This window comes from Stegostoma tigrinum, chromosome 30 (genome assembly GCF_030684315.1).
Source record: "Stegostoma tigrinum isolate sSteTig4 chromosome 30, sSteTig4.hap1, whole genome shotgun sequence".
NCBI lineage: Eukaryota > Metazoa > Chordata > Chondrichthyes > Orectolobiformes > Stegostomatidae > Stegostoma > Stegostoma tigrinum.
In genome coordinates this window covers 33,566,287-33,588,889 of record NC_081383.1, presented here as the reverse complement: position 1 = coordinate 33,588,889, position 22,603 = coordinate 33,566,287, and the positions used below count along the sequence as shown (strand labels likewise).

The 22,603-nt window shown below is 44.6% G+C and overlaps 1 long non-coding RNA gene across 1 annotated transcript in view; it reads right to left on the bottom strand.

Annotated features, from left to right (window-relative positions):
• Positions 1-246: 246 nt before the first annotated feature.
• The window catches only part of LOC125465715 (uncharacterized), a 45,290-nt gene continuing 22,933 nt past the window's right edge, over positions 247-22,603 (bottom strand). Inside the window, exons 3-4 of the long non-coding RNA XR_007250303.2 lie at positions 3,186-3,247; positions 247-354 (exon numbers count right to left, since the gene is read on the bottom strand). This is a non-coding gene — a long non-coding RNA (uncharacterized LOC125465715). The remainder of the gene's footprint in view (positions 355-3,185; positions 3,248-22,603) is intronic.

Sequence of the window (22,603 nt, the reverse complement as noted above, 5' to 3'; positions counted from 1 at the left end):
GATTGCTATTTCTGGTTTATAAACAACTCAACATTTTTAAATACTTTTGATATGTTAATTGACCCAGTGGGGGATATTAGTTTCTAGATTACTCATATTTACCTCAGTGCTAAATGTGTCGAGGTTGTTTTTTTTAATAAGGCAAATTGGAAAAGCAAACAATGCATATATTTCCATTTCATTACTCTTTAATCAGTTTCAATGAAATTTACATAGTGATTTCTTGATGTGTGTCAGTGGTTTCATGGCATTTAGTGGGTGGCATGTGCAGCCTTGTGCCTCAGATGTTGGCAATTGGTTGACATAAGACTCAGAACATCTGCTAGTTGCTGCTCCACATCACTCCCAGGCATTCTGCGAAACAGTGGAGAATTCAGATCCATTGTGATATTATACCATTCAGGGGAATTTTACTGCAATTAACCCATTGATCTTCCCATTCCATTCAGACATGCACACATTAAAAAAATAGGATATTGGAGCCATTAGAGAGCACCTTTGTTCAAGTGATAAGTAGAGATTAAGTTTCAAACACGTACAATAAAATACATTTTACAAACAGTGTGATTTCAACTCTTACATTAATAGACTGAGGACGCTGAGGCCTAGGTGTTTCTGTTGCGGTTATGGAAATTCCTTATGTACCTCCAATGTATTGAAGTGGTAAATTCTTCAGGCCCACTACAGTTTTCTGTTACTTCTGGATTTTTGCCTAAATTAACATTGGGCTCAAAATATGTTGCCTGAAGTTATGTCAGCAAATGCAACAGTACAAATTACAGGCAGTAAACTCACACAAACAAGTAATTTAGTTGAATAAGCTGTTGATAACAAAGTGTGGAGCTGGATGAACACAGCAGGCCAAGCAGCATCTCAGGAGCACAAAAGCTGACGTTTCAAGCCTAGACCCTTCATCAGAAAAGCGGGATGGGGAGAGGATTCTGAAATAACTAGGGTGAGAGGGGGAGGCAGACCAAAGATGGATATAGGAGAATATAGGTGGAGAGGAGAATATAGGTGGGGAGGTAGGGAGGGAATAGGTCAGTCCGGGGAGGACGGACAGGTCAAGGGGGCAGGATGAGGTTAGTAGGTAGGAAATGGAGGTGCAGCTTGAGGTGGGATGAGGGGATAGGTGAGAGGAAGAACAGGTTAGGGAGGCTGGGACGAGTTGGGCTGGTTTTGGGATGCATTGGTGGGAGGGGACAAGCTGGGCTGGTTTTGGGGTGCAGTGGGGGGAGGGGGAGATTTTGAACCTTGTGAAATCCACATTGATACCATTGGGCTGCAGGGTTCCCAAGTGGAATATGAGTTGCTGTTCCTGCAACCTTCAGGTGGCATCATTATGGCACTGCAGGAGGCCCATGATGGACATGCCATCTGAAGAATGGGAGGGGGAGTTGAAATGGCTCACAACTAGATAGTGTGGTTGTTTATTGCGAGCTGAGCGTAGATGCTCTGCAAAGCGGCCCCCAAGCATCCACTTGGTTTCCCCAATGTAGAGGAGGCCACACCGGGTATAGTGGATACAGTATACCACATTGGCAGATGTGCAGGTGAACATCTGTGTGATGTGGAAAGTCATCTTGGGGCTTGGGATGGGGGTGAGGTAGGAGGTGAGGGGATAAGTGTAGCACTTCCTGCGGTTGCAGGGGAAAGTGCCGGGTGTGGTAGGTTTGGAGGGGAATGTGGAGCGGACAATGGAGTCCCGGAGAGAGTGGTCTCTCCGGAAAGCAGACAAGGGTGGGGATGGAAATATGTCTTGAGTGTTGGGGTCGGATTGTAGATGGCGGAAGTGTCAGAGGATGATGCATTGTATGGGGAGGTTGGTAGGGTAGTATGTGAGGACTAGGGGGATTCTTTTTTGGCGGTTATTGCGGGGATGGGGTGTGAGGGATGAGGTGCAGGAAATGTGGGAGACTCAGTCGAGGGCGTTCTTGACCACTGAGTGGGTGTGGAAGTTGTGGTCCTTGAAGAACGAGGACATCTGGGATGTGCGGGAGTGGAATGCCTCATCCTGGGAGCAGATGCGACAGAGGCGAAGGAATTGGGAATTGAGGATGGAATTTTTGCAGGAAGGTGGGTGGGAGGAGGGATATTTTAGGTAGCTGGGGAAGTCAGTGGGCTTGAAATGGACATTGGTTTCTTGGTAGTTGCCTGCTATAGAGACAGATAGGTCCAGGAAGGTGAGGGATGTGTTGGAGATGGCCCAGGTTGGGGTGGAAGGTGTTGGTGAAGTAGATGAACTGTTCAAGCTCCTCTTGGGAGCACGAGGCGGCGCCAATACAGTCATCAATGTAACGGAGGAAGAGGTGGGGCTTAGGGCCAGTGTAGGTGCTGAAGAGGCAACCTAGGCCCGAAACGTCAGCCTTTGTGCTCCTAAGATGCTGCTTGGCCTGCTGTGTTCATCCAGCTCCACACTTTGTTATCTTGGATTGTCCAGCATCTGCAGTTCCCATTATCTCTGAATAAGCTGTTGATTTGTTTTTGTCATTGATGACGGAGGAAGGGACGTGAAGCAAGACACTGAGGAAGCTCCCCCTCCTTTTCGTTTAGCTCAATGCTTTTCATTTCTGCCTGCCTTTACTGTCAGACATAATTTTAATGTTATGTTACACTTGATGTGAAGTTGTCGGTGCTGAACTGGGTTAGACAAAGTCAGAAGTCGCATGGAAGAGCTGAAATCGCAAGCTTTTGGAGCACTGCTCCTTTGATAGGTGAACTGCTTCACCTGATGAAGGAGCAGAGTTATGAAAGCTTGTGATTTCAAATAAACCTGTTGGACTATAACCTGTTGTCGTGTGACTTCTATATTTCACCTGAAAGAGAGGGCTACAGCTCTTTCAAATGTGTGCAAAGTGCGATCCAGATTTGGGGCTCAAACTGATGAAGTTCTGACTGAAAGGTTTGAATCTTCAGCTCTGACACTGAGCTCTTAAACAGTCAGAAAGACAAAAACATGCAAGTTCTTAGTCATGTTAATATACCACATTGGTGCTAAACTTCAAAATTGTGTGTGTGAAAGTTACAGGAGTCTTAGACTGAATTCAAAAACTAATAATGAAGGCAAATTGTTCATGTATGATGCAAATATGATGCCAAGTAATACAGATTAAAGAGTATTGGTCATAAGTTGTAAAAATATTAGTATCTTGGCTAACCCCCATTTTATTAGTATCCACCCTTACCTGCCAAGTCTGGACTCTTACTTGAGATTTTTAAAGCTTCCAGCTACCAGAGGTTCGTTAAGCTGTGAGAGAAGACATCCAACATATCTGTGATTTGGTTATATTAAAGACACTGGGCCCTAGAAAGGCTTCAAGCACATTCCCATCAGGTCCTATCTGCTTGGAGCTCCATTGAAACCATTCCAGGTTCTAGTGGGAGACATGCAATAACACAGTGTAGAGCTGAATGAACACTGCAGGCCAAACAGCATCATAGGAGCAGGAAAGTTGACGTTTTGGGTCTAGGCCCTTATTTTCTGAAGAAGGTCTAGGCCCAAAATGTCAGCTTTCGTGCTCCTATGATGCTGTTTGGCCTGCTGTGTTCAGCTCTACACCGTGTTATCGCAGATTCTCCAGCATCTGCACTTTCTACTATCTCAAGTGGGAGACTTGTTAGCTTTATGGGATAGAGAGTTACAAATGCTCATTATCTTTGGTGTGAGGATTACTTCCTTATGCATCTCCTGCCCTAGCTCAATTCTTAAAATTTTGCCTTTCTGTATTGGATTTTTAATAAACAGAAATTGTTTTATTGACGACAGAATTTTACTGAATTTGCTTGACACACTCCACCCTTCCAGATAAACCATCTGATGCACAACACAGGCAGCCCAAAGGATGTTAGCGAATATGTTGTGCAGATCTGCAATCTTTTATTTCATGTGAGCACAAGCTGACCAAAAACACTGAATCAGGAATTCCCACACAATGAGTTAGAAAACATCTCTTTGTTGCCTAGCTGGTTTGATGACAATTGAGATGATGGTGTTTTTTAACCTCGATGCTTTTAAGTGAAATTAGGCTACAACTTGATCTTTTTGCCCCTCTAGTACGAATAAACACACTTAACACATTTCAATAACATTTTATTGTCCTCTGTATTAGTGAAGGTGTTAACTCATTTCAAAAAAGCCTGAAAAATCTCCCTTTAAAAAGCAGACAAGTGTTTATCACAGGAACATATTAAGTGCTCAAACATTTACGCAGCAAATAGCTTTTTCCAAGCAATTCTTGATTACATGTAAAGACTCAGCAGGGACTCCTTTAACGAGGGCTTTGTCCTTTTCAAAATGAAGAACATGTCTTTGGACGAACTGAAGATTGTTTTTTACACATTTTTAGGACCAAGTACTTGTTTGTCAGGTACAGTACGTCCAGTTGGATCTAGGTTCTTCTCTCAATTCACACAACAACACAGTTTTGGTACAAAAGCTCCAAAGAGCACTTGTTTTGTACCCAGGTGTCATTTCCATTTCATACACAGTCACCATGTTGATAATCCTGAGCGAGACAGGCGTTTCAGGGCCAGTTGCTGTTGAAATATCCACCAAGGACATGCACACACTAGGAACCTGCTTGAGATTGCTCTATTCATTTCACTTAGGACCATGACAGCTATTAAAGAGCAGACTTTGATCCTATCAGTCTGAAATGGATTTAAATCATGGTGTCACAGGTAGAGGGAGGATGGTTTAACTCCTTTCAGCACACAGTCTTTGAACAGAAATGCATTCATCTTAGTGTCAGTTTGGTCCAGGTCTCTTTTACATTAGAATCACAAGATTGTTTGACCTTCAGTCCAGGTAATGTGCAAGTGATTGTAGTTTTCAGCAAGGAGTGCCTCATTGTGCGATTGGTACTCTTGTTTGTTATACTGGAAAGATTTGGTGTTGCAATTGTGACAGAACAAGGTAGCCTGATTACTATTCAAGGAATGTGGCCAAAAAGGAAATTAACTGCTCTTCATCTCACCTACTGCATGTGGCATCTTGCTGTGCAGAGGACTGCTGTTGATTACATTTATAAACAGTGATTGTATTTTAAAAGCAATTGACAGGTTTTAAGAGATGTCCTGAAGTGTGGTAACGCAGATGCAGATTGGTGGCATTGCAAAAAGCCTGAAACTCAGAAAGGTCAGCGCACTCAATTTCTGCTTGGCTCCCCCACCGATTGGAATAGCACTAGCGCGCATCAAAAGCATGCAGAATGGGCAGATCGTCATGGCAAAATAAATCGATTTGCCTGCATCGTATTTTAATTTGCACAACACAGGTTCAGTTAACACCCTCGCAGTCAGGTATGGCCGCGGGATGACCCACAATGCTACTTAAAGCTCTAACCAGAAACACACAAGTGCTTTTAACTTTCCTGGTGTGGAGTCTGTGTTAGTGCTGTTGGAATTCTACTGAAGGGACAGGCAAGGAGAGTTGGCCAGCCAGTGACACCACAAAAGAATTTTTAAGAAAGGATGGATTTTCAAGAGCAGTGATGTTGGATATCAACCACCGACTCCGTAGGCTTGAATGATCGGTTGGAAGGAAAATTGCTTCAGTAACAGAGGCTATCATTTCAGCTCCCCTTCACAGAATAGTTTTAGAGGGATATGGGCCAAATGCAGGCAAATGGGACTAGTTTAATTTGAGAAACCTCATTGGTATGGGCTACTTGGACCAGTTGTTCTGTTTCCATGCCCTACGGCTCTGTAACTAGTTGTTACAGCACAGAAAGGTACTATTTGACTCATCATGCCTGTACTGATTTTCAATCTCCTGACTTTTCCCCATATCCCTGCACACCATTTTTGTCCCAAAAACCATCCTGATCCCCTGAATGTTGTAATTGAATCCATCTCCACCACATTTCCTGGCAGTACATTCCATACCTTAACTGTTCACTGAGTGAAAAGGTTTATTTTCTCCCCACATCACCCTTGCTTCATTTACACATCAATTTAAGCCTATGGCCACTCATTCTTTTCTTGTTTCATGAGCGGGAACATGTTCCTCCCTGCAACTCTATTCAGCCCACTCACGATTTTGAAAACCTCTGTCAGAGCCCTTGAGTTGCAGTGGGACCTGCAAATGGAGCAGGGAGACAACCCAGAGGGAGGAGGAGAGATTTCATTAAAAACACAGCGCCTGGGAGATGTTAGAGAGCTTTTCTCCCATCACCATCTCAGCCAGGAACACTGCTTCGGTGTCATCAAGAAGGTGGGGACTGAACAGTGCCACTTTCGGAAATGGTGCTGCAACCTCAGAGAAGAGCAAGGATGGCACTGCCAGTGGCTGTTCAGGCCACCAGGCCCACTGTCTCAATGACTGACCATTCGTCCAGGTTGGGAGCAGGTTGACATAGAAACATAGAAGATTGGAGCAGGAGGAGGCCCTTTGGCCCTTCGAGCCTGCTCTGCCATTCTTCACGATCATGACTGCTCATCCAACTCAATAGTCTGATCCAGCTTTCTCCCCATAACCTTTGATCCCATTCGCCCCGCGTGCTATATCTAGTCACCTCTTGAATACATTCAATATTTTGGCATCCACTGCTTCCTGTGGTAATGGCTCAGCACTTTTTGGGTGATAAAATGTCTCCTCATTTCTGTCTTAAATCATCTACCCTGAATCCTCATCCTGTGACCCCCAGTTCTGGACACACCCACCATCGGGAACATCCTCTCTGCATCTACCCTGCCCAGTCCTGTTAGAATTTTATAAGTATCTATGAGATCTTCCCCCCCACCGCCCCCAACACTTGTTTGAACTTCAGTGAAAACAATTCCAATCCAGTTAATCTCTCCTCATACATCAGACCCGCCATCCCCGGAATCGGCCCATTTATTTTTCTCTGTCTATCGCTGTACTTAGGAGGTGAAACAGACCTGGTAAGGGAGGAGGGGCTTCATCAAATTGTTTTGGTCCAGAGGGAGGAGCAGGTGGTATGAGCACTTGTTTTTGCCAGGCTAGCCAGGTCTGCCAATGGCACAGAATGTGGTCAGCAGTGCACAGATGCATCTGTGAGGCCTATATGTTGAAACAAATGAATGAATGTTTTATTGTCACATACATCTAGGGAGATACAGTGAAAGCTGTTCTGTTGCCACAAACTAATGCCATTTTGATGTACAGAATAATAGAAAGAAAGCACGGCCAAAATGCCAGAAGATCAGCTTCATTGGCCAGAGTCCCAAACTTAGCTCCAAGACTTCTACAGGGCGCCAGCCCCAGGAGTCCCTGCTCTACCATTGCTGCAACTGACACCCTGCCACCATCCCAGGAATCCATACATCGGGCCCACAAGCCAGCAGTCACCACTAACACTGTCCCAGCCTCCCCACAATGTCAGGAAGGTAATGAGAAAGATAAAAGACAAAAAGGAGACAGAGAAAAACAATGCAGCCAGTGCCACCATCTTGTCACAACGTTGACAGGGAAATGTCCCATAACCACAGGGGCTATGTTCCATTTATGCGCAGTTGGTGAATATGACCATGCCCAGGGGATCCTGTCACTGAATGCCTGATCTTTTGGTAACAGCCAGAATGCATTCATCCTGTGCCAATCAAGTGTGTCCAGTCTGACGAGGAGGAACCACAGCCTGGCTACTGGATGCCATGGCATGCTACACAACTTCCTTTCTCCATCTGATCACATACAGGTAGCATACCTCCAATGAAAAGTATGGAACCCCCTGGAATATGGTGGACTAAACCGTCAATGTCCTTAGACATTAGTTCAGACTCTGAGAGCCCCATATCCCAGAAAAGATTCTCTGATGGTCTCCTCTATCACTTTTGATAGAGGAGGAGGAAGGGTTAGAGGCAGAAGAGGATATCTATTGTTGACCTCTCCATGACTATAAACACAAACTCCAGGTTCCCTTAGATCTCATTCCCACATCACAGTTGTTCCACGCCACAAACTTTCAATCCATTTGATACTCGCTGTCATAAGGGCCAGGACCCCAAATTTATAGTCACCAACAAAAATCCTTTCTATATTTTATCCAGTAGAAATTTGAACAACACGTACAAAACTATTGATGGTACATTTTCTAACATCTAATCTTGTGGGCACCTTTGCCTGGCTGGTGTGTCAATGCTATGCAAACAATATAACAATAACAATAATAATATTGGTAATTTATTATTGCAGGTATTTATGAAAATAGGGTAAAATATGCATCATCATCATTGGCAGTCCCTTGTAGAAGAGGATGACTCGCAGGGTGAGTCAGCAGGTGGTCGTACAGGCTGATGCAGTTACCATAGGCCCTGTTACACTTGGGGAAGAAGGTGGTTGTGGGAAGGAGTGGGTGGGGCAGTGTGCTCCTTTAATACTTTTGCCTGGCTTCTACTTTTCCCCCCAACACCAAGTCTCAAGGCACTTGACACCTTCCCAGATGCTCCCCCTCCACTTTGGATGGTTTTAGGCCAATGATTCCCGGGTGCCTGTGGGAATGTTGTACCGTTTTGGATACTGCTGGGGGGGATGACCTACCAGAGGAAAGCCATAGTAGTCAGTTCTCTGGCACTGAGCCTGACACTGTGGCAAAGAAGGGAAGAGGGCAGAATAGAAAAGTACTCGTGGTAGGGGACTCGATAGTTAGGGGAATTGACAGGAGATTTTGTGGTCAGGATCGGGATTCCCGGAAGGTATGTTGCCTCCCTGGTGCCAGGGTCCGGGACGTCTCCGATCGGGTGTATAAGGTTCTAAAAGGGGAGGGCGAACAGCCAGAAATCGTGTTACATATTGGCACAAATGATATAGCCAGAAATAGGATTGAGAATATAAAAAGTGATTTCAGGGAGTTAGGATGGAAGCTGCAGAGCAGGACGAACAGAGTAGTGTTCTCTAGTTTACTACCAGTGCCACGAGATAGCGAGGCGAGGAACAGGGAGCAGGCGCAGCTGAACACGTGGCTACGCAGCTGGCGTAGGAGGGAGGGCTTCAGATACGTAGATAATTGGGATGCCTTCTGGGGAAGGTGGGACCTGTACAAGAAGGACGGGTTGCATCTGAACTGGAAGGGGACCAATGTCCTGGGTGGAAGGCTTGCTCGAGTAGTTCGAGAAGGTTTAAACTAGTATGGCAAGGGGGTGGGAACCTGAGCTGTATACCGGAGGTGAGAGTTGATGCAGGTGAGGCAGTAGCAAGAGGTAGACCAGCTAGTGGGAAGGAACCAAGGGATCGGTTAAAGTGTGTTTGCTTTAATGCAAGGAGTATCAGGAATAAAAGTGATGAACTTAGAGCATGGATCAGTACCTGGTGCTATGATGTTGTGGCCATAACAGAGACATGGGTTTCTCATGGGCAGGAATGGTTGCTGGATGTTCCAGGGTTTAGAACATTTAAAAAGAATAGGGAGGGGGGGAAAAGAGGAGGGGGTGTAGTGCTACTAATCAGAGAGGGTATCACAGCTACAGAAGCTTCTATTGTCGAGGAAGATCTGCCTACTGAGTCAGTATGGGTGGAAATTAGGGACAGCAAGGGAGTAGTCACCTCGTTAGGGGTTTACTACAGGCCCCCAAATAGCAGCAGGGAGATTGAAGAAAGCATAGGTCGACAGATTTTGGAAAAGTGTGGTCGCAGTAGGGTTGTTGTAATGGGTGACTTTAACTTTCCTAATATTGATTGGAACCTGCTTCGAGCAGAAGATTTGAATGGACTGTATTTGTAAGGTGTGTTCAGGAGGGTTTCCTAACGCAGTACGTTGACAGGCCGACGAGGGGAGAGGCCATTCTAGACTTGGTGCTCGGAAACGAGCCGGGGCAGGTATCAGATCTTGTGGTGGGAGAGCATTTTGGTGATAGTGACCATAACTGCCTCCCATTCTACATAGCTATGGAGAAGGAGAGGATTAGGCAAAATGGGAGGATATTTAATTGGGGAAGAGGAAACTATGACGCGATTAGACACGAGTTAGGAAGCATGGACTGGGAGCAATTGTTCCATGGTAAGGGAACTATAGACATGTGGAGACTGTTTAAGGAACAGTTGTTGCGAGTGATGAGTAAATATGTCCCTCTGAGACAGGCAAGAAGGGGTAAGATAAAGGAACCTTGGATGACGAGAGCGGTGGAGCTTCTTGTGAAAAGGAAGAAGGTAGCTTACATAAGGTGGAGGAAGCTAGGGTCAAGTTCAGCTAGAGAGGATTACTCGCAGGCAAGGAAGGAGCTCAAAAAAGGTCTGAGGTGAGCCAGGAGGGGGCACGAGAAAGGCTTGGCAGAAGGAATCAGGGAAAACACAAAGGCATTTTACACTTATGTGAGGAATAAGAGAATGGTCAAAGAAAGAGTAGGGCCGATCAGGGATAGCATAGGGAACTTGTGTGTGGAGTCTGAGGAGGTAGGGGAAGCCCTAAATGAGTTTTTTGTTTCTGTCTTTACGAAAGAAACGAACTTTGTAGTGAATGAAACCTTTGAAGAGCAGGTGTGCATGCTGGAATGGATAGAGATAGAGGAAGCTGATCTGCTGAAATTTTGTCAAACATTAAGATTGACAAGTCGCCAGGCCCAGACCAGATTTGTCCTCGGCTGCTTTGGGAAGCGAGAAATGAAATTGCTTCGCCACTTGTGAAGATCTTTGCATCCTCGCTCTCCACTGGAGTCGTACCTGAGGACTGGAGAGAGGCAAATGTAATTCCTCTCTTCAAGAAAGGAAATAGGGAAATCCCCGGCAATTACAGACCAGTAAGTCTCACGTCTGTCGTCTGCAAGGTGTTAGAAAGGATTCTGAGGGATAGGATTTATGACCATCTGGAGGAGCATGGCTAGATCAAATACAGTCAACACGGCTTTGTGAGGGGTAGGTCATGCCTCACAAACCTTATCGAGTTTTTTGAGGATATGACTAGAAAAGTTGATGAGGGTCGAGCTGTGGATGTGGTGTATATGGACTTCAGTAAGGCATTTGATAAGGTTCCCCATGGTAGGCTCATTCAGAAGGTCAGGAGGAATGGGATACAGGGGAACTTAGCTGCTTAGATACAGAATTGGCTGGCCAACAGGAGACAGCGAGTGGTAGTAGAAGGAAAATATTCTGCCTGGAAGTCAGTGGTGAGTGGGGTTCCACAGGGCTCTGTCCTTGGGCCTCTACTGTTTGTAATTTTTATTAATGACTTGGATGAGGGGATTGAAGGATGGGTCAGCAAGTTTGCAGACGACACAAAGGTCGGAGGTGTCATTGACAGTATAGAGGGCTGTTGTAGGCTGCAGCGGAACATTGACAGGATGCAGAGATGGTCTGAGAGGTGGCAGATGGAGTTCAACCTGGATAAATGCGAGCTGATGCATTTTGGAAGGTCAAATTTGAAAGCTGAGTACAGGATTAAGGATAGGATTCTTGGCAGTTTGGAGGAACAGAGGGATCTTGGTGTGCAGATACATAGATCCCTTAAAATGCCCAACCCAAGTGGACAGGGTTGTTAAGAAAGCATATGGTGTTTTGGCTTTCATTAACAGGGGGATTGAGTTTAAGAGTCGTGAGATCTTGTTGCAGCTCTATAAAGCTTTGGTTAGACCACACTTGGAATACTGCGTCCAGTTCTGGTCGCCGTATTATAGGAAAGATGTGGATGCTTTGGAGAGGGTTCAGAGGAGGTTTACCAGGATGCTGCCTGGACTGGAGGGCTTATCTTATGAAGAGAGGTTGACTGAGCTTGGTCTCTTTTCATTGGAGAAAAGGAGGAGGAGAGGGGACCTAATTGAGGTATACAAGATAATGAGAGGCATAGATAGAATTGATAGCCAGAGACTATTTCCCAGGGCAGAAATGGCTAGCACGAGGGGTCATAGTTTTAAGCTGGTTGGTGGAAAGTATAGAGGGGATGTCAGAGGCGGGTTCTTTACACAGAGAGTTGTGAGAGCATAGAATGCGTTGCCAGCAGCAGTTGTGGAAGCAAGGTCATTGGGGTCATTTAAGATACTGCTGGACATGCATATGGTCACAGAAATTTGAGGGCGCATACATGAGGATCAATGGCCGGCACAACATTGTGGGCTGAAGGGCCTGTTCTGTGCTGTACTGTTCTATGTTCTATGTTCTATGTTCTATGTTCTATGTTCATGAGTGAGGCCTTGAGGGTATCACTGAAGCATTTCCTCTGCCCACCTGGGGCTCACCTGCCATTTCAAAGCTGGGAGTAGAGCACCTGCTTGGGGAGTCTCATGTCGGCCATGTGGACAACATATCCAGCCCATCGTAGCCGATCAAGGGTCGTCCGTGCCTCAATGCCGGGATCGTTGACCTGGTCGAGGATGTGGGTCTGTCTTTCCTCCCCATAGATTTGCAGGATCTTGTGCAGGCAGCATTGATGGTATTATCCCAGTGCCTTGAGGTGTCTGCTGTAGACAGTCCACGTCCCAGAGCTATATGGGAGGGAGGGAACCACAACAGCTCTGTATACTATGATCTTGGTGTTGGATCTGATGTCATTGTCCACAAACACTGTTTTTCTCAGGTGGCCGAGAGCTGTTCTAGCACAATGGAGGCGATGCTGGGTCTCTTCATCAATAGCTGCTTTAGCCAAAAGGACATTCCCAAGGTATTAGCAGTGGTGTAAAAATTGTAGATAAGTCACCGTAAACCAGTGACATTTGAACGATGTGAATTATAAAAAAGAAATAAATCATACAAGTTTTTTTTCATTTTTCTGTTCTATCCAAGGCTTCATGATTTTCTAAATGGCTACGGGGACGTCACTTCACTCCACGGCTGCCAAAGCTATCCGTGAGGCCACGACACCAAGGAGCAAGCATTCTGAAGTAGCTCCTGCTGCCAATGAGCAGACCCAGAATGTCACCTCTGTCAAGACCATCTCATCTCTGCTGATACTCCAAACGTCACCATAACCAAGAGACCATCCCTACTCTCCAGGGCGGGCTCCCATCTCAACTTCCAAGAACCAGTTGACCATCTGAATTAATTCCCGAGAACTGATGAGATCGTTCACTCTGCTGCTGCTGCAAATGCTGCTAAAATGTCAGAGGAAAATGTTGCTGATTTTTGGAGGAAGGGACACCGCTAATAACCTTGCATGGTCACCGCGACCAGCTCTGGGCCTTGGACTGAAAAGGAACACCGGTGTAGTGGTGAAAGCAGAAATTCGATCAGTGATAGAGGATGACAGGCCCTTGTTTAGTGCAGACCCTGTTAGTCCACTGGGTGACATTGTCAGAATTTGTGTGGAAAGTCTGCAAGTCCCTTCAGGAATTGGTATCTGCAGAAGCAATAGCAGCAGTGTAAGCCTGCATAGCTCCATCCTGAGTTGCACAGCATGGCCTGAATGTGAGCTTTTCACTGCAGAGCCCAGATACTGGGTTGCTGTAATGATTTGACAGAGCGACCATTAGATGTTCCGAGCTGTTCTTTCAACGTTTCACAAAGCTGTCTATCGCTTTTACACCAGGCATGATGGACACAAGATGTTACCCAATGCCCTGTGCCAAATTACAGAGAGATTCTTCCATTCGCCTTGATCATGATAAGACTCTGTGGCAGGTCAATGCACTAAATATTTGTCTGTAATTGTCCATCAGCGGCAGCCCGTACACATCTTCCTCCTTTGCAGTGTCTGGGAGCTCATCGTCCAATGCACTGGCACTCTGATATCCTTTCCCCCATGTCCTGGTTATACCTGGCATCTCATCCCATACTAATCTAATCTCCACACTGCCCTCTGAGGTAGACACTGTCCCAGCACCACAGCTGGTGGTTGTAAGGGTGAGATTGTGTAACAGAGCTCCACAAACCTTAATGAGCTCAGCACGTTAGTGTAAAGACGAGGCTGAAATATTTGCTTCTTCATCCAGAAGCGCTGAGTAAGAAGATTTGTTTTAACCACCCTCTGAGAACCCCAGCATCACAGCTTTCAGTTAATCTGATACACTCCCAGTTGACACTGCAAAGGCTACTAACCCTGGCAATATTCAGACAATGGTACTGAGGTCTTGTGATCCAGAACCAGACATTGATGTAGTAAAACCTACATCAATGACTTCTGTCCAGGAGAAGTTGTATCCTGCTTACTCACACACAAAAAACAGGATCTACACAATTTACTCAATTTCCATCCTACCTGTCTTCCCAATAATCAGCAAAGTGATAGGGTAGGAACAGAACCCAATGTTGGCCTAGCCGGTGACATCCACAACTCATAACTTTTTTAAAAAATCACTGCTGAAATTAGGGACTATCAGGAATGTCACTTTTAGTTAATGTTCAAACTATGCTGAATGCATTAGACAAAATTTCATTGATCTGAATGACCCATTAGTTGACTAGAGTGTAGAAAGCAGGGCAACGGTCAGATTCAATCAAACTGCGTCAACTGCAATTACTTATCTTTTTTTGGGAGCATGGCACAGTTTTTTAGGATTTCAACTCCCCATCTTCAGGGTGGCATGGTGGTAAAGTGGTTAGCACTGCTGCCTCAGAAACCCAAGTTCAATTCCACCATCAGGTGACTGTCTGTGTGGAGTTTGCACATTCTCCCCATGTCTGTATGGGTTTCCTCCCACAGTCCAAAGGTGTGCAGGTTAGGTGGATTGGCCATGGGAAATTGCCAGTAGTCTGTGGGCTATAGGGGGATGGGTTTGGGTGGGTGCTCTGAGGGTTGATGTGGACTTGTTGGACTGAAGGGCTTGTTTCGCCATTTTTAGGGATTCTATTCCAAAAATCTCCTTTCTTCGACTCCGACTGTCATTATCATTCTCTCTCTCCTTAAATTGTAAGGATCATGAACAAAGCAGGACCATTTGCATCTGTTGCCATTCAGTGCTAGGGATGGTGCTGCAGCTAAAACATGGCACCTCCCTGACATCAAGCTGTCCTGTTTTACTGAAGGCAGGCTCTCTGCAGAGAAGTGGTAATCTTGATGATTATTTCTGCCATTAAGGGTGCCTCCCTCTTCAATCTGGCTCTGCTGCTAGAGGTGGCAGCCTGGAACAGGTGATCAAAGTTGTCAGTCAGGGATTCTGACCAGCCATATGCCTGAACTGTGGCGTGAGTGTAAAATATATATTTTAATTGATGCCCTGTGTATTGTTCACTGCAGGCAGAGGAGAGCCATTTTGCAGAATTGATTTAACTCTTGCCTTGTTTAATCAATTCCTTCTGTTTCACCTTGCCTTTGATTGGTACAAACCTTAGGAAAATCGAGCAAAGCTCATCTTCAGTGGTCTTAGTTATGCTTATTTCAGCTTGCAGCATCCTGCAGTGCACATAAACATCAACAACTTGCATTTGTGTAGCACCTTTAACTAAACAGTCATACAGCCTTAGAAATGCTACAGTACAGAAAGGGGACATTCAGCCCATTATATCAGGCCCGACAGAATAAAGTAGCCATCCTTTCTATTCCCACGTACCAGCACTAATCTTTAGCCTTGCGCAGTGGTTCAAGTACAGAGCTAGGCCCCTTTTAAACGAGATTTTCATCATCCTTTAATGTCAAGGGAACATTTCTATGGCGCATTGTAATTAGACAGAAACGGATGCTGAGGTAAAGAGGGAGGCATTAGGCAGGGGTGACAATGAGGTTGGTCAGGAGTTGGCATTTAAGGAGGATCTTATCAGAGAAGAGAGAAACTGAGAGGTATAAAGAAGCAATTCCAGTGTCTGCAGTCCCAGGTGCCCAATCTGAAGGACTATGGAGGTAGAACTTCACAAGACACCAGGATCAAAATTCGTTGTAGATTATTATATATTGACTTGTCGCAATGTCCATGTAGTGTCAGACCTGATTTCTGAGAGAAGGATAGTTAAACCCCCTAAAAGAGGCAGGTGAACACAAGATGGAGTGTAACTACAATGTGGTGTAGCACTCAGATTGGCTTTTGGATGAATCAAATTTACTGAAAGTTGATTCAAATTTTTAGATAGTGCAGACAGATGAAGATGTATATGAAATGTCGTAATCACGAGTACTCAATGTGTATCTATGCCTAAATGTAACCACTCCAATACTCTCAGGCTCTGGTTGGAGATCTAGCCAGAAGCTGTGAATAGAGTATAGAAGGAAAGTGATTGAAATGTATGTTGTATTTTTTACACTCAGGATATTCCAGGGAACTATTTTGGAATTGTAATCACTGCTGTTAAGTAAGCAAATGTAGTAAGTAATTTGCACACAGCATGGTCCCATCAGCAGCTGTATGATAAATGATCAGCTAATGTTTTTGGACAGTGTTTGTAAACTATTGGTGGAGACATCGGGTGAATCCCTTGGTCTTTTTCTGAGCAGTGACATGGGATCTTTCACATGAAGCTGAGCAGGCAGGCAGGACATCGATTTAATGTCTCCTCTGAAAGACAGTGTCTCTAATAATGCTGTGCTCCTTCAGTATTACCGAAGGACTGACAGCTTGGATTATATCCCCAAGCTCTGGAGGAGAACACCACCTCCTGCCTCTTGGGTACAACTGTTAACCGGGCTGTCTGATCAGGACCAATACTGCAAGGAGCAGTTAGAAACAGTGTGAATGCAGCATGAAAGACATTACACTGTATAATATAAATACAAGAGTTTGTTCCTTCTTTCACTATTTTATACTGGTCCGTGAGTCACAGACTTATACCTAATGGAAGCAGCTCCTGTGGTCCAACTCACCCATGCCGACCAGGTATCCTGAATAAATCTGTCCCATTTGCCAGTGTTTGGCCCATATCCCTCTAAACTCTCCTTATTCATGTACCCATCCAAACGCCTTTTAAATGTTATCAGTGTACCAGCCTCTATCACTTCCTTTGGCAACTCCTTCCATACACACACCACATTCTGCATGAAAATGTTGCTCCTCAGATTCCTTTTAAATCTTGCCCCTCTCAACTTAAGCCTGTGCCCTCTAGTTTTGAGATCGCCTACTCTGGGAAAAGGACCCTGACTATTCACCCTATCCATGCCTCTCATGATTTTATAAACTTCTATAAGGTCACCCCTCAACCTCTAATTCTCCAAGGAAAATAGCCCCAGCCTACTCAGCCCCTCCCTGTAGCTCAAATCCTCCAATTCCAGCAACATCCTTGTAAATCTTTGCTGAGTCTTTTCAAGTTTAACAACATCTTTCCAGGGACACTAGAATTGAATACAATATTCTAAAAGTGGCCAAGCCAATGTTCTGTACAGCTGTAACAAAAATCCCAACTCCCTTACTCAATGCACTAACCAACAAGGAAAGTGTGCCAAATGCCTTTTTCACCCATTCTACCTGCAACTCCACCTTCAAGGAACTATGCATCTGGACAGTAAAGTCTCTCTGGCAACACTCCTGGGAACCCTAACAAAATTAACTGTATAAGTCCTGCCCTGATTTGAATTACCAAAATGCAGCACCTCATATTTATTTAAATTGAACTCCATCTGTCACTCCTCAGCCCATTGGCCCATCTGATCAAGATCCCATTGTACTCTGAGATAAGCTTCTTTGCTGCCTGCTGTGCCACCAGTTCTAAGTGTCATCTGCAAATTTTCTAATCACTCCTCCAATATGCACATCCAAATCATTTGTATAAATGACAAAGAACAGTGGCACCAATCCTTGCAGCACTTGCAACATGCCTTAATGACTACTGCTCAGAGGCTCTGATATCCATAATCATGAAACTTGTCAAGAGGCTAGTCAGGACCCACATCAACTCCAGTTTCCCAACCTGCATCAATCCCCTGCAACCTGTCTCCTGAGCAACAGGTCCACAGCGAATGCCTTTTCCCAGCCCTGCACTCATCCCTGGAACATCTAGATAACAAGGACACCTACACCAGACTCCTACTCATCGACTACAGCTCCACCTTCAACATCATAATCCCTCCAGATTAATCTCAACTGTCCAAAGCCTTGCTCTCAGGTCTGCCCTCGACAACTTGATCCTGAGCTTTCTGACCCATAGGCCACAATGAGTGAGGGTAGGTAACTGCACCTCCTTCACAATAACACTCAACATCCCCCCCAGAGATGTATCCTCAGCCCCCTATTGTACTCCCTGTACACCCACGACTGTGTTGCCAAATGTTGAATGAACTCCATCTACAAGTTTGCTGATGACACCACTGAGGTAGGATGGATATCAAACAGCGGCGGGTCAGAATACAGAAAAGAGATAGAGGGCTTGAGAGCTGTGCAATGAGAACAACTTCTCTCTCGATGTCAGCAAATCTAAAGAACTGATCGTTGACTTTAGGAAGAAAGGAGGAGGACATACTCCCACCTACATCGATGGAGCTGAGGTAGAGAGAGTCAACAGCATCAAGTTCCTTGGAGTGACGATAACCGACAAACTGTCCTGGGCTTCACACGTAGATGCGACAGTTAAGAAGGCACAACAACGCCTCTTCTTCCTCAAGCGGCTCAGGAAATTTGGCCTGTCCGTAAGGTCCCTCACTAACTTCTACAGATTCACCATTGAAAGCGTACTGTCTGGGCACATGACAGCCTGATATGGCAACTGCTCTGCCCAGGGCAGTAAGAAACTACGGTAGGTTGTATGCACTGCCCAGACCATAATGGACATCAACTCTCCCATCTATGGACTCCATTTACACTTCACTTTGCTGTGGAAAGGCTGCCAACATCATTAAAGAGCCATCGCACCCTGATAATGCTCTCATTCAACTGCTTCCATCAGGCAGAAGACACAGTAGTTTGAACACATGCACCAACAGGTTCAAAAACAGTTTCTTCCCCGTCATTATTAGACTGATGGATGGACTCTCTTACTTCAAATCATCTGGACCATGCTAATGTTGATCTCACTTTGCACACTTCCTGTGCAACGTAACCTGATTTCTATTGCCTTGTTTGCTATGATCTGCCTACACTGCTCACAAAGCAAAGCTTTTCATTGTACTTAGGTACATGTGACCACAATAAATTAATTCAAATCAAATCTCAAGCACACCACTGGTCACTGGCTTCCAGTCCGACAAACAACCCTCCACCACCACCCTGTATCTCCTACTTTCAAGCCAATTTCACATCCAAATGGCTAGCTCCCCTGGATTCCATGTGATCTAAACTCTGCCAGAAAGTCTTATGTGCAGAACCTTATCAAACACCTTGTTGAAGCCCGTGTAGACAATACTTACTACTCTTCCGTCATCAATCTTCTCAGTCACTTCTTCAAAAATTAATTCAAGTTAGTGATATACGATTTCCCATGCACAAAACCATGCTGACTATCCCCAATCAGTCCTTTCCAAATGCATGTAAATCCCATGGCTCAGAACCTCATTCAACAACTTACCCACCAGTGAAGGCCTGTAGACAGCCAGCAACTTTCCTGTAGGCAGGACCCACATGATACTGTTCAATGCCCAAAAGTGTTCACAGCAATGCTGTTACATTGTTGATATTTAACAGATGATATAATAAGTGCTGATATTTTAGTAACTGCAGTTTCAGAACTAACAGTATCTTGTGCCCTGTGAAAGCTAACAAGTTGTTCTTTTTCCCCTTGAGACGCATCTTGGGCAGTGTGACTAGCTGCAGGATTATACATATGTCAGTTTATTTTCACTGCATGATGAGACAATTTGCTGCGATGCCCAGATGTTCACTGGAGATCTGAGTGAGACACATTTGCCAGCACAATAATTATAGCTGATCTAGCATTGTGCCTCATGTCTTTAATTGGCTACCTCCACAGCAAAGAATCCTAATAAGACCATAAGACATAGGAGTGGAAGTAAGGCCATTCAGCCCATCCAGCCCACTCCGCCATTTAATCATGGCTGATGGGCATTTCAACTCCACTTCCCTGCACTCTCCCCGTAGCCCTTGATTCCTTGTGAGATCAAGAATTTATCAATCTCCGCCTTGAAGACATTTAACGTCCCGGCCTGCACTGCGCTCCGAGGCAATGAATTCCACAGGCCCACCACTCTCTGGCTGAAGAAATGTCTCCTCATTCCCGTTTGAAATTTATCCCCTCTAATTCTAAGGCCGTGTCCACGGGTCCTGGTCTCCCCGCCAAACAGAAACAATTTCCCAGCGTCCACGCTTTCTAAACCATACATTATCTTGTAAGTTTCTATTAGATCTCCCCTCAACCTTCTAAACTCTAATGAATACAATCCCAGGATCCTCAGCCGTTCATCGTACATTAAACCTACCATTTCAGGGATTATCCATGTGAATTTCCGCTGGACATGCTCCAGTGCCGGTATGTCCTTCCTGAGGTGTGGGGCCCAAAATGGGACGTAACTGGAGCTTTATAAAGCCTCAGAAGCACATCACTGCTTTTATATTCCAACCCTCTTGACATTGCAAGAGCATCTTGGAAAATAAGGAGGTCAGAGTTAAGTATTTTAAGTATTTATATATGCAGATCATTGTCATATTGCACTCTTCCTCTGGTCAACACATTTCAAAAGTGTCAATCCAAGAGTAATAAGATCTGCAAGCTAATGATGGCATAATGCTCCATTACCTCTCTTTCATCTTGTTTCATAACTTTCTCAGACATGGATGCTAAGTATCAGCTAAACTCTAAGCTTTCCACCACCTCAGGCTCTCCCAAATACTACGTGTTCTTAACTGAGAGATTCATTCAAAAGGTCCCATCATTACTCTTAATTCTTGGGCAAATATGCTCATCCATAATTAGTAAATCTCTCTCTTTCTTCTAACACTTGCCTTGGCTTTGAAAACTTTCCTTTAAAACTAAATGATTCTTCCCAATGTCCAAGATAGCTTCAGTCCTTTTGATATCTCTGAGATCCTTTCAAAAGCAGATTACCCTCAGTCTATGTCTCTTTGAAGTGTTTGATATCCATCTATGTTAAAGTTATGTCCATCCTCAGGCTCTATACTTGTTTTTCTTACACAGATTATATCTAATTTCCCCTTGCATAGATAACCTTGAACCTGCAACAGATTGTTGGTCCTACCAAAGTGTTAAAATGCTTCATGTTTTTCACTGCTCTATTGTTCCCTCACTGTTAGACACTCCCAGCACTTTCCTAAAGGCCTCACATTGTTCACTCTAATGTCTTGCTGTTTGTTATGTATATTTTTACTTTTGCTTCATACTTAAATTTCTCAAATACCCACCATTAGTTCTGTTTTTCTTAATTTGAACTTGTTAATTCCTGATCTAGATTGCTGCAACCTTTCTCCATTACCGTTCCTGACTTACCCAAAGCTCATCTCGATTTTTTATCATACTCTCATCCATTTCTAGTTCATCAGTTGTTGAACCTATTAGTCGATTCAGCACTTTCATCATTCTTAATAACATGAGCATTACTTTTCAAGCTCTGTTTCACCTTTATTTTCCATGTCCTTGTTTCATTTTTTGAGGTGAAACTTTCTAGTTTCCTTCTCATTTTCCCTTGCTTGATTAGGCTCCACCATCCAAACGGGGAAGAAATTTTTTCTTCTAATAACACATGGTTAAAATCTGTCAGGACACCTCACAGTGAGCCAGGCACAATGAATTATGTTGAAGTGCTGCCAGCAATTTTGTGCAGTGCAATATTGCATCTATTAATCTTGTTTTTATTTAGTGTTGATTATAGAGTGAGAAATTGTTCCCATCCTTTTTTTAAAATGGTGCTTGAGATTTGTAACAATCACCTCAACTTAATTGGCTCCCCATCTCCTCTGATGACCCATACCTGAAGTAGTGGAGCACTCTCTCATACTGTACTAGCTCCAAGGCTATGCACTCAAGGAAGGACTGGGGTGATTCAGAAGCAAGAGTGCACGGTTAACAATTCAGAACAACAGTGCAAGGCTGATGAAGTGCTGCAATATTTCTGCAACACATCCTAAACGAGCAATCCAGCAATAACTTTCAATCTGCTGTTTCCTTCCTGTGGGAAGTTTTCATCTTGGCCCAAGATGGAAGAGATTGATGAACTGAACATAGGTACCCAATGCTAAAGTAGCAATGGAGACGTTGAAGGAGATTTAAGAATGGCAACAGACATGGCACTAAAAGTGTCTAGACACTCTGAAGCAGAAACCAATAAAGTTAATGGAATGCTGAAATGAATCCTAAATCACCGGAGTAAAAGCAAGAAGATGTAGTGTTAAATTTGTGCAGGGGTTTGACCAAATAATGCCTTGTGGGTTACAACCAGCGTGAATCACATAGACTCAAAAGTTGACATTCAAACTCAGGATGATTTGAAGCTAAGCAAAGAGGTTGTTCCCTTGCATTCCATGGGCTGAGTTAAAAGAAAAAGACAAATTTGGGGCTTTTCAGTTCCAAAAGCAGTTGCCACACTGCGAAGAGACAGTAAATGTTACATATTCAGCGATTGTGCTGACTCCTGCCAGCTCCAAACATGATAAAGCCAATCCGAAGATCACAGGGAAGAAATGAATGCCCCACCCCACCCCCCACCCCCATCCCTGCATTCATTTTGACAAAGTTTGCAGAACGGCAGGTTTGCATGACTGCCTGAGGCAGGCTTTGCTCCTCATGACTTCATAAACAACTTGGGCCAATGTCACAATTGACCTGCTGCATCTCACAAGGGAGGAACTTTCCTGAATTTTCTGTCTTTTCCTCCAGCTACCAGCCAGATGTCTCAGTATTGTGTTCATCTGGACAGCTAGTAGGCTGTCCTGGGGCAAGCATTTTGTACCTGAAGCTTGC